The 12,492-nt window shown below is 34.5% G+C and overlaps 1 pseudogene; it reads left to right on the top strand.

Moving 5' to 3' along the window:
• The first annotated feature begins 9,050 nt into the window (after positions 1-9,050).
• LOC112621585 lies at positions 9,051-11,520 on the top strand (annotated as a pseudogene).
• The last annotated feature ends 972 nt before the right edge of the window (positions 11,521-12,492 follow it).

The following is a 12,492-nucleotide window of genomic DNA, read 5'->3' as shown; positions in this document are numbered from 1 at the left end:
AAGCCTCCATCCATTTTCTTAAAGTAAAAAATAGACATTAAGCCTCATAATAATTTGTATATATATATGCTAAACAAATACATTTTTGTACTATTATTTGGCTGTTCATATAAACACAGGCACATGCATTTAAGCAATCACAATTAAGAATTTTTATTTCACTTTTTTTTTTTTTTTTTTTTTTTTGAGACGGAGTCTGGCTCTGTCGCCCAGGCTGGAGTGCTGTGGCCGGATCTCAGCTCACTGCAAGCTCCGCCTCCCGGGTTTACGCCATTCTCCTGCCTCAGCCTCCGGAGTAGCTGGGACTACAGGAGCCCGCCACCTCGCCCGGCTAGTTTTTTTGTATTTTTTAGTAGAGACGGGGTTTCACCGTGTTAGCCAGGATGGTCTCGATCTCCCGACCTCGTGATCCGCCCGTCTCGGCCTCCCAAAGTGCTGGGATTACAAGCTTGAGCCACCGCGCCCGGCCTTTATTTCACTTTTAAAGTGGAAAATCTTGATCTCATTTTCTGGTTGTGTGATGGTTAATATTAAGTATCAACTTGATTGGATGCGAAGTATTGTTTCTGGGTGTGTCTGTGAGGGCATTGTCAGAAGAGATTAACATTTGAGTCAGTGGATTGGGAGTGGAAGAACCACCCACAATGTGGGTGGGCATTATCTCATCAGCTGCCAGCGAGGCTAGAGAAAGCAGAGGGAAGAAGTTGGAAGAGGCTGGCTTGCTGAGTCTTCCAGCTTTCATCTTTCTCTTGTGCTGGATGCTTCCTGCCCTTGAACATCAGACTCCAGGTTCTTCGGCCTTTGGACTCTTGGACATACACCAGTGATTTGCCAGGGACTTTTGGGCCTTCAGCCACAGACTGAAGACTGCACTGTTGGGTTTTGTACTTTTAATGCTTTGGGACTTGGACTGAGTCCCTACTGGTTTCCTACCTCCTCAGCTTGCAGACGGCCTATCATGGGACTTGTGATTGAATGAGCCAATTCTCCCTCATAAACTCCCTTTTATGTCTACATATAGCCTATTAGTTCTGCCCCTTTGGAGAACCCTAACACACGTTGTAGATGTAAAATGTCAGATGATACAAGACATTGTAAAAGAGAAAGTAAATGTTCAATTGCGTACCCGACCCAGACCACCACCCAACCCAATCCTTAAGAAATAGCAAATTTTAGAAATATGATCCACCAGAATTAATTTATGTGCTTATATTTTAGGATAACAAAGAAGCTAAAAGCAATCATTTTATACATTCTTTTGCCTGCTAATATTTTACCTATCTCTAAAGGATTCTGTCTGGTCCATACACAGACACCACTTTCATTTAACATTTTAATACTTTTGTCTTAATCATTTAAACTTTTAATTACATAAATATACTATAATGTATTTGAGTTATCTCCTTAAAAGGGATATTTAATTTTCCATATCTTATTCATTGTATACTACTGGTTTTTATATTCATTAACATACGTTTTGTACTTTATCAACATTTCCCTGAAAGCAAAAAAGATCTAAGACCATAATATTTTATTTGAAGGGAAAACAACTTTCTGTCTAAAAAGTGCCTTTCCTCAACCTTGTTAAGACCACATTTCACTGTTTATTCAGTTCTCAATCTTTTTCAATAAAAATGTTAAAAAATTATATATCAGTGTTTCATGCATTTTCTTTTTTCAGATAAAGTTAAGAAAAACCATGTTCCTTTAGATTCTTCACTAACAATATACATTATATATATACACACATATATACATAGATACATATGTACACACATATATATTTTCTTTGGCTAAAGGTTAGAAATGATTCAAATTATCAGTTCTGTGAATAGACAAATATTAAGATATTTATAATATTTTCATAATTACTTAAAATGAATTGAAATACCCAGATAAATAGGCTGCGATGTTAATGGCAGAGGTATAGCTTTAAAAGTGTCACTTTACTATAAATAATTTTTAGGTACAGGCAGATCTGAAGGGCCTGAAAACTCTTACGGATTGTAAACACAAATCACAGGCTCTGGCCAAGGGTACAAGTAGTAAAATCTGTAACAGTTGATCCATTGATTCTGCCCACTCAGCTGGAAATCAATTCTTTGTAAGTGAACATGGCTCTGAATTTATGTAGGAGCCTGAAGCCCTCAAGGAACAGAAGTCACTCTGCTGCAAGGCCTATTTGAGGGTGACATTATCTGGCAAGCAAGTTTGTTAGTATGGTTTTTTAAAAATGATAGTTAGTACACTTGACCTTCACTGCCTTTTTCTCAAAATGGCAAGTTTAAAAATTATCTGCAAAACAGAAAATGATTCTCAGCCAAGAAAAGTGTACATTGATCTACGGATGAACTGGATACCGAATGTGTGCAATATGTCATGTGGGAAGTATTTTCAGAAATTAGAAAGCAGCATAAAAATGAACTCAAAATGGAAAAGTTCACCAAAAATGCCAACCAGAACTCACATGTTTTCTAACGTCCAAGTATCAAAAGCAAAACAAACCAAAAAATTAAGCTTCTAATTAGGAGAAAAAAAGCAGCAGCAAAATTATTTTTACATTATAAGCGCCACCTAATATATTGTCACAGTATTTTTATAAATATCCGGTTTGTATTTCTCAAAAATAAAAAACAAACTCTATTAGGATGCATATATGCTATATAATAACATTGTTTACCTTGAGTTTATAAATTCAAAACAGAAAATTGTTCTTTAAAATTCCCTTAATTCAGTTCTTGTTTAATTGGTGTGGTTTTTTTTGTTTTTTTTTGTTTTTTTTTTTGAGACGGAGTCTCACTCTGTCGCCCAGGCTGGAGTGCAGTGACGCAATCTCGGCTCACTGCAAGCTCCGCCTCCCAGGTTCCCGCCATTCTCTTGCCTCAGCCTCCCGAGTAGCTGGGACTACAGGCGCCCGCCACCTCGCCTGGCTAATTTTTTTTGTATTTTTAGTAGAGATGGGGCTTCACCGTGTTAGCCAGGATGGTCTCGATTTCCTGACCTCATGATCCGCCCACCCCGGCCTCCCAAAGTGCTGGGATTACAGGCTTGAGCCACCACGCCCAGCCTTAATTGGTTTTAACAAAGCTACATTTTGTAATAAATCCAACAATTCACCTTTATTTTAGATGGACTAAAATATAATGGTTAAATATGGTGACTTTAGTCTTTAAATTATTAATCCCACCTGTAACAATCATAATGCTCTCTTACGTCATTCATATTAATGGTCATAGCTTTCTCTTTGAGTAACCATGTATCAATATAGGAAGCATCTCACAATTTGTTTCTATTTATGTCTCATTCACACCAAATTAACATCGTGCGTACCAGTCTCCCAAGAGAAAGAGGAAAAACATTCTCAGCAGGTTTGAAAGTTAGTTATTTGGCACTGTGTTCTAAAAGCTTTGCTGACTTTTTGACGTATGCCAGCCCATGTGTAGCTAATGCAGAATCCTCGTAGGTAATGCTACCTCCATCCTTCTTTCACTTAAAAACAAGTGGGCTTGAAAACATTTCACTAGTGGAGTATATAGCACATCAAGGATTGGGCTCTTTGCTTCTCAACAATATATTTTCAAAAATCTAAAACACAGAAGGGATTGAACCTAAGATATGTTTTTTAGTATGTCATAAGAATGAGTAAGTTTGCTATGTCATAACATTTCTATAGAAAAATAGACAAAAGCCCAAAACGAAAAGGAGAAGATGTATTTAAATATCTTCAATGTGATTCATTTCAAAGCTTAAAGAAGGTCATGGTACTAAGGGAGAGAAGCAATGTCCAGTCTTGCCTAAAGAACACGATTATGAAAGGACCATTCAATTTTCCTCTCACATAAAATGTGATAGGTACGTTGGGAGTAGGTATTCATTTCTGTTTGATGTGTGAACTTATTCAAAAAAGGTGTCAAATACAAAGCACTGGTGTCCAATACTACTACTATTTGGTTATCCCTTAAATTATATTTTAAAATATACAAGAATATAGTATGTTCCATTTTATATTATTTCTTACCTATACTGTTAGTTGAAATTTAATTTTTATTTAAAAATTTTTAATTATTTTTGTGGGTACATAGCAGGTGCATATATTTATGTGGTACATGAGATATTTTGATACAGCCATGCTATGTATCATACTCACATCAGGGTCAATGTGGTATCCATAACTTTAGCATTTATCCTTTGTGTTACAAAGAATCCAATTATACGCTTTTGGTTATTTTAAGATGTACAATTAAATTGTTACTGACTATAGTCACCCAGTGACTAGATCTTATTCATTATTTCTAATTTTTTGTACCCATTAACCTTAGCCAATACCCCACATCCCCTCATCAACTACCCTTCCAAGCTTTTGGTAACCATCATTCTATCACCATGAATTTAATTTTTTTAATGTTTAGCTCCCACAAATAAGTAAGAACATGTAAAGTTTATTTTTCTGTGCCTGGATTATTGTGTTAGGAACATGTTTTAACTATAAAGCTTTTACATGATGCAGTATAAAAAGAACCTATTAATTAATTCTGTTCTTGACAAGATGGACGATTCTTTCTAAAAAATATCATATGTAAATAAAAATGTCTGAACATTGATAAAATAATGAATCCTTCTATCACAACACAAAAGTAGAATTATTGTATTTATATCTTTAAAATACACATTTTATAGGTTAAAAATTTTATTTTCTTTACAAATCATTCCTTGCTTCTTCACAGCCCCATCTTTCTCTTTGTTTATTGTATTTTAATCTTTACTATTGCTTTTAATTAGGTGACTAAGAGATCTGAATTCTAAAAGAATTTAGATTTAAAAGATATTTCAGCTCCAAAATATGAAAGCATTTTGTTTAAATCTTAATTGCATCTTTTAATTTAATATTCAATTATAATTCTATTATAAGGTCAAATTGAGTGGAGATTGTCTAACTTTATTAACATCGGCATAATTACTAAAAGGATAAAATTTTCAGAGGTCATCTGACTCTTGTTCAGGATCATTTCTTATTGATTGACCAGGAAATGGAACAGTTTGAGGTTTTCCTCTAATTATTTAAAGCCATCTTCACTTATCTCATTACATATTTATAATGTTTCAAATTAATGAAGATGATCATATCTTTATAAAGTTTGCTAGACAGGATTAAGCCTTCACTATAAAAAAAAAACTGCTGCAATTTCTTCAAAACATTACATAATAGAAAGTGTAGCCACTGATTTGGAAATTTTGCATGTTAATAAGGCATCATCTGTTAATAATAATTTAGAACAGTATGTGTACTTATGCTGAGAGTTCCATAAATCACATATAGTGGTTTTCTGGGAAGTAATACGGTGCTATATAATATGAAGATATTCTTACTCTTACGCAAAATTCAATATTAAAGCTTCTACTCAAGAAGTTTACACTTTCCATAGGTGCAAGTGTAGTTATACATTTGCATATTTAGTTTGCATTGGAAATTACAGGGATCATTTTAAAGAAGTCGTGTTGGATTAATTTTTATGCAGTTGTACTTTTTGCAAATAAAATGTTATTAATAATACCAAATGGTGCTTTTGTTGTTTGTTTTTAAGTGGCAAAATCCCCAACCAACCTGCTGTGGTGGCTCCTAATGTATTTCCTAATGTACACAGCTCTTTGGAATGCGGGGCTAGAGGTCATTTAAATGAAATTACATATAGAAACATACGTAAAGCACTTCACTTAATTAGAAAGCATTATAAAAGACATGTTCAAGCATTATTAAAGGAATTCCATTTCTGGATAAATAAGAATTTTAGTGAAATCGAATCGTATTCACATATACTGCCTGCTTGTTTCTGCTTTATTATCTTCTAACAAATAGAACCCATGTAAAAATATTGTATCTTAGTTAAATATTTGAAGGTCAATGTCAAACTTAGTTTTACTTTGACCAAACAGTACATTTTACATATGACTATGTAATGAAGTATTTTTCTGAAATTCTCAGAAAGAGAAGTACTGTGAGTAAAAGTGTAACTTCTGTGACCACGAAATAAATTTTGTTTTATGATAGTTTTTATTGAATATGACTACAGCTAATGAAGTATTCATAAAATTATAGGTTTGGGAAAGACCTTGAGAATGCAATTATTCTATCTCCTTTCCTGATCACTTTAAGACACTTTATTATTCCACTTCATTCTGAGAACTACAGGGAAGACAATTTTATAAAATCTTTCAGTTATAATACGTTTCAAGTCTTTTAAAGCAACGTGACAGTTTTCTTTTTTCAGAGGTCTGGTGCTTTGAACTATGTTTTATCTTTTAAAAGTGGCTGAAGATAATAATGTGTACCTACTAAAGTAGAATTTTCTTTTTGCCCTACATTTACCTTTTACTTTTTTATTTATGATGAAAATACACATTCAAAAGGTAATCCTCCTCTTGAATATTTTTTCTCCTTTCATCTTAGTACCAGTAATGTCATCTCGTAAATGATTCTTCTACCATTGAATAGATAATTTCATTTTTTTTAATGTCAGACCCTTTTGCAAGACTCTATGATGATTTTTAGCTGGAATAGATGTTGATTCAAATTATTACTATAAGTTTCAAGGCCTTTTCACAGAATGATGTGTTAAAGGCAGTATCATAAGAAAAATGTAGATGATCCAAGAGTTGATGCATAAGAACTAGTAGTTATGTAAGCCGTAGTGTTCATAGAAACCAGAGTGCCTTTAATGATCCAGAAAAAATCTGTAATTGTTAATATTAGTATCTCATATTCCAAGGCACAACCTGACACAGAAGAGACTCATAGATTTTTTTTTTTTTCTTTTAAGAGACAGGGTCTTGCACCAACACCCAGGCTGCAGTGCAGCAGCAGGATCATAGTTCACTGCAACCCTGAACGGGGTCTCACTTGTGTTATCTAGGTAGGTCTTGAACTCCTGGCCAAAAGTTATCTTCTGGACTTGGCCTCCAAAAGCTCTGGAATTGCAGGCATGAGGCACCATGCTCGGCCAGGAACTCAGAATTGATTGATGTCCATGTCTATAATTTTTGTCAAAACTGAAATCCAGAGATGAAGTACTTCCATTCAAAGGGAGTACAAAGCAAAAACACATACATTTCTCCCCATATGCATAAAATAATAAAACTTCATTGTGACTTTCTTATCACTCTTAAAACAGAAGTTTCTAACATATACTTTACTTGAAACTCTATCTAGATTTCTATTTTGTTCCCTGTTCTTTGCTACTGTATGCCCATATTTCATCAATGATTATGTGCTGCCATTATTTTCATTTTATCACTTTGAGGACACGAACTTAGATTTTTCTTTTAATTTTAATGTTTAATTTACAAGCCGTGAAAAAAAAGTACTTCTAGTTACGATTATAAAGAAAAATGAGAAAAGTAGGTAGCATGGATTTTTATACAAATTGTTTTTAACCTTTTTAAAAATAATTACCAGGCTCAAAGTGTGGTGATAAACTCTTTGGTATCTATCTCAGGAAAAATAATTCATAGTAGCTGGAACACAAAGACTCTGTATCTAATTTTACTCTTAAATGAATCAAAGAACAAGTCAAAAAATTGTTCGGAACATGACATTTCGATGTTATTAATTCAACAATAAAGTAAAGAGTTTTACACACTGCTGAAAGATAGGAACATTTGTGTTTCCTGACCAGAGAGTTAAGATAAAGTTAGAAATTATGTAGCCTGCTGTAAAGGTTGCTTGGTTCATAAAGACTAAAAGGAGGAGGCGCTCTTAGAAGAAGTAGGAACTCTTCAAGGGAAACTGAGCTCTCTGTAAAGCCAGCAGAGGACAAATTCCTACGGAATCATTGTGTAAGAAAGGACTAGAACAAGAAATTTCAAAAGTATTACTTAACTGAGTGAAGAATAATGTAGTGACAACGCAATATTCCATCATAAAAGTTTCTTCAGAGGCCTGTATTAATCCAGTTCATTGACACTTGGAATTCTTGGATAATACATATTTCGAACATTCCCTGGTTGTCTGGTAGTTAGGATTAGGCACTCTCCATATACATTTTTTCTCCTCTTATAAAAATATATACACAACTCGTAACAGATAAAGAGAAAATTGGAAAGAAGTTGAGAAAATTCATTTCCAAAGAGAAAATGAAAATAATATAATTTGACATTTTAAAAAATCTAAAATACATTATACTTAACAATAGATAGAATCATGAAAGAGTCTTATTTGGGGGCTCAGTAAGGCTAATTTAAATTTTAATAAGACAAGTGTTATTGGCAATCTGAGGTGTAAAAGTTTGTTAATCTCCCTCATTAATTATATTATTATTATTCTCAAATTAATTCAGAGCTTAAAAGTCATGTTACTATCTATGTAGTTTCCTTTTTCTTTATTCTACTAAGGCTGCATTGAGTATATTAGAGAAAAGAATACCAAGGAATATTAATTACTTATCTTGTTCTGTAGAATTTGTTTAAAATTATAGAGCTTAAAACATAGTTATAAATCCTAATATATTGCTATTACAGACATAAATTGTATTGGTGCTATCATAAAAAACCATATGGTGTGAGATGTTAAAAATAATTATTCATATTTGAAATAGAAGCCCTGTATTTTAAAATGCTACCAAGTATAGACAAGAATACCATTCTAAATCCTTATATTAGTTTTCACTGATAGATTATTCTTAGCTCCTTGGAGAGGTCATGGCCCCCAGGCATTTAATTTGTGGTTGAGAGATATTAATCTCTCTTTAACATTTCCACTGTAAGCTGCATAACAATAAATTCATTTCCACAAAGGAATAATTAGTGCTAACCTGGGTAAAGTACCATCCAAAGTAGCTATTAATGCTAATTTCTGTATCTCATTATTTATTTTTGTGTGTTTTCTTAGGGAAGGGAAAAAATTATGTAAACACAGACAGACCCCTTCCTTTTTTTGTATTACTATTCAGCCATATGTCAAAACCTTTCTACCACCACATTCTGGCTGTGCAACTTTGGTTAAGTTGCTTAACGTCTCTAAGCCTTAGTTCCTCATCTCCATGTGGGAAAGTGAGGAGATGGCCACCAAAGAGAAGCTGCAGTGTCTGAAAGATTTCCACAAGGACGTCCTGAAGCCCTCGCTGGGGAAGACCCTGAGCGCGGTCTGAGGACAAGCCCGAGGGAAAACCTCCGCAGAGGCAGCAGTGGTCCAGCAAGATCGACTTGGTGATCTCTGTGGCTGGAGACTTTGTGGGCCTGGGCCACGCCTGGCGCTTCAGTACCTCTGCTACAAGAATGGCAAGGAGAATTTCTCATACTTTCCTGTTTTGGAGCGGCCTGCCTGTGTTTTTCTTGGAGATCATCACAGGCCAGTACACCTCTGAAGGGGGCATTACCTACTGGGAAAGGATCTGGTCTTCGTTCTCTGGCATCGGCTATGCTTCCATCGTAAATGTGTCCCTCTCGAATGTCCACTACATGGGATTGCTCGTTTTATTTCTTGTCAATTTGTTTGAGTTTATTGTAGAGTCTGGATGTTAGTCCTCTGTCAGGTGTATAGATTGTAAAGATTTTTTCTCATTCTGTGGGTTGTCTGCCTACTGTGCTGACTGTTCCTTTTCCCATTCAAAAGTTTCTAGCAACAGCAGTTTAAAAAGACAAAGAGGGACATTATATGTTGATAAAAGGGCTAGTCCAACAAGAAAATATCACAATCCTAAACATATATGCACCTAACATTGCAGCTCCTAAATTTATAAAACAATTACTAATAGACCTAAAAAATGAGATAGAAAGCAACACAATAATAACAGGGGACTTCAATAGTCTACTGACAGTACTAGACAGGTCATTAAGACAGAAAATCAACAAAGAATAATGGATTTAAACTACACCCTGGAACAAATGGACTTAACAGATATGCACAGAGCATTTCATCCAGTAATCACAGAATACACATTCTTTTCAACAGCATTCAGCACTTCCTCCAAGATAGGCCATATGACAGGCCACAAAGCAAGCCCCAATAAATTTACGAAAATTGAAATTATACCAAGCACTCTCTCAGACCACAGTGAAATAAAGCTGGAAATCAATTCCAAAAGGAACCTTTGAAAACATGCAAATACATGGAAATTAAATAACCTGCTCCTGAATGATCATTGGGTCAAAAATGAAATCAAGATGGAAATTTAAAAAGTATTTGAACTTAATGACAATAGTGACACAACCTATCAAAACCTCTGGAACACAGCAAAAATGGCACTAAGAGGAAAGTTCATAGCCTAAACACCTACATGAAACAGTGTGAAAGAGCACAGACACTCTAAAGTCACACCCCCAGGAACTAGAGAAACAAGAACAAACCAAACCCAGCAGAAGAAAGAAAATAACCAAGTTCAGAGCAGAACTAAATGAAATTGAAGCAAAAAATACAAAAGATAAATGGTTCTTTGAAAAGATAAATACAATTGGTAGATCATTAGCAAGATTAACCAAGAAAAGAAGAGAGAAAAGCCAAATAAGCTCAATAAGAAATGAAACAGAGATATTAGAACTGACAACACAGAAACACAAAACATCATTCCAGGCTACTATGAACACCTTTATGCATATAAGCTAGAAAACCTAGAAGAGATAGATAAATTCCTGGAAAGATACAACCCCACTAGCTTATATCAGGAAGAACTAGATACCTTGAACAGACCAATAACAAGAAACGAGATTGAAATGATAATTTAAAAATTACCAACATGAAAAAGACCAGGATCAGATGGATTCACAGCAGAATTCTGCCAGACATTCAAAGAAGAGTTGCTAGCAATCCTATTGACACTACTCCACAAGATAGAGAAAGAGGGAACCCTCCCTCAATCATCCTATGAAGCCAGTATCATCCTAATACCAAAACCAGGAAAGGACATAACCAAAAAAGAAAACTACAGGCCAATATTCCTGATGAACATAGATCCTAAAATCCTTAACAAAATATCTAGCTAATTAAATCCAACAACATAAAAGACAACCCACCATGATAAAGTGGATCTCATAGCAGGGATGCAAAGATAGTTTAACATATGCAAGTCAGCAAATGTGATACACCACATAAACAGGATTAAAAACAAAAGCACGTGATTATCTCAATAGATGTGGAAAAAGCATTTGACAAAAATCCAGCGTCGCTTTATGATTAAAACTCTTAGTAAAATCAGCATACAAGGGAGATACCGTAATCTAATAAAAGCCATCTATGACAAACTCACAGCCAACAAAACACTGAATGGGGAAAAGTTGAAAGCATTCCCTCTGAGAACTGGAAAAAGGGAAGAATGCCCATCGTATGGAGTAAATGGTAAGATTTACCCCAAACTCACTGGTAATAGTATGATCTTGGTAGAATCAGGAACACTTATTACATCATGCATTATAAACATTAATCAGTAGAGTGTAAGATGCACATTTTTTTTTTGTATTTTTGGAATACCAATTGCACCATCATGAACTCTCATAAACTAGCACATGCATTTTTTTCTCATATAGGTTCAGTGATGATTACTAAGTAGATATAAGAATTTGGTTATTATTAGCTCTTCTGAGCAAATTTGTTAGGAAGAAATACATCCTTAATCTCCATCTTCCAGTATAATCACCTTGTCAATGGCAAACCAACAACAGTGAAACTGACTTTATGAAGTTGGAATCTAGGTTCCAGCCAACTGAAGACCACAACCAATATCAATTCCACCCTACTCTGCTCCATTTAGCACAAATACAATACCTCGAGTCCTGTAGAACTGTATGAAAATAAAATGAATAGTTTTGGAGGAGCATGCCTCTATACATACCTACCTTAGCAATTAGTAGTAAATTACCACAGATTCATTATCAAAGGTAGTAAATGAATCCACAGATCCATTCCCATTAATCACATTCCCTCCACTGATTTGCTTTACAAAGGCTAAGAGAAGGTGGAGTCTTTGCCATTTGCAGAGATTGAGGGACTAGTACATAAGTGATTATTTATTTTTTTGCCTTATTACTATTGTAGACAAAAAGACAGTATCTGCTTTACAAATTTAGCAGATTGAAAACTTGTTAGGTAAAAATCCAGTTAATTGTACACCAAATTAACACAGCTAATTAAAATTCAGAAGATGTCCTTTTTTTGAAGTCCTCGTACCTTTCTCCTAGTTGTTGTCTTCTGTGTCCTTAGCTTTTGTTCATGCACTTAGTGTTACTAACACTACGTTGTATGATAATTTATCTTCCTATATAACTTTGCCTCTCACTAGACATTTAGTTCCTCTAAGATATCAATATATCACAACCTAGTACATAAAAAGTAACCAAGGCGTATTGACCAGTTTTGAGAGAATGAATAAATATGTATGCTAAGGATGACATCTCCAGTTCTAATCATTAACATTATCATTTTTCTTCAGTTGTGGGCTGTATGTATGCATCAATGCGGCCAACTTCTTAATTATATGTCTGATTGCTTTGGGGGATAAATGCTTTCTG

The sequence above is a fragment of the Theropithecus gelada genome, chromosome 3 (genome assembly GCF_003255815.1).
Source record: "Theropithecus gelada isolate Dixy chromosome 3, Tgel_1.0, whole genome shotgun sequence".
In the NCBI taxonomy this organism is placed as follows: Eukaryota; Metazoa; Chordata; class Mammalia; order Primates; family Cercopithecidae; genus Theropithecus; species Theropithecus gelada.
This window is presented reverse-complemented; position numbering and strand designations above follow the sequence as displayed.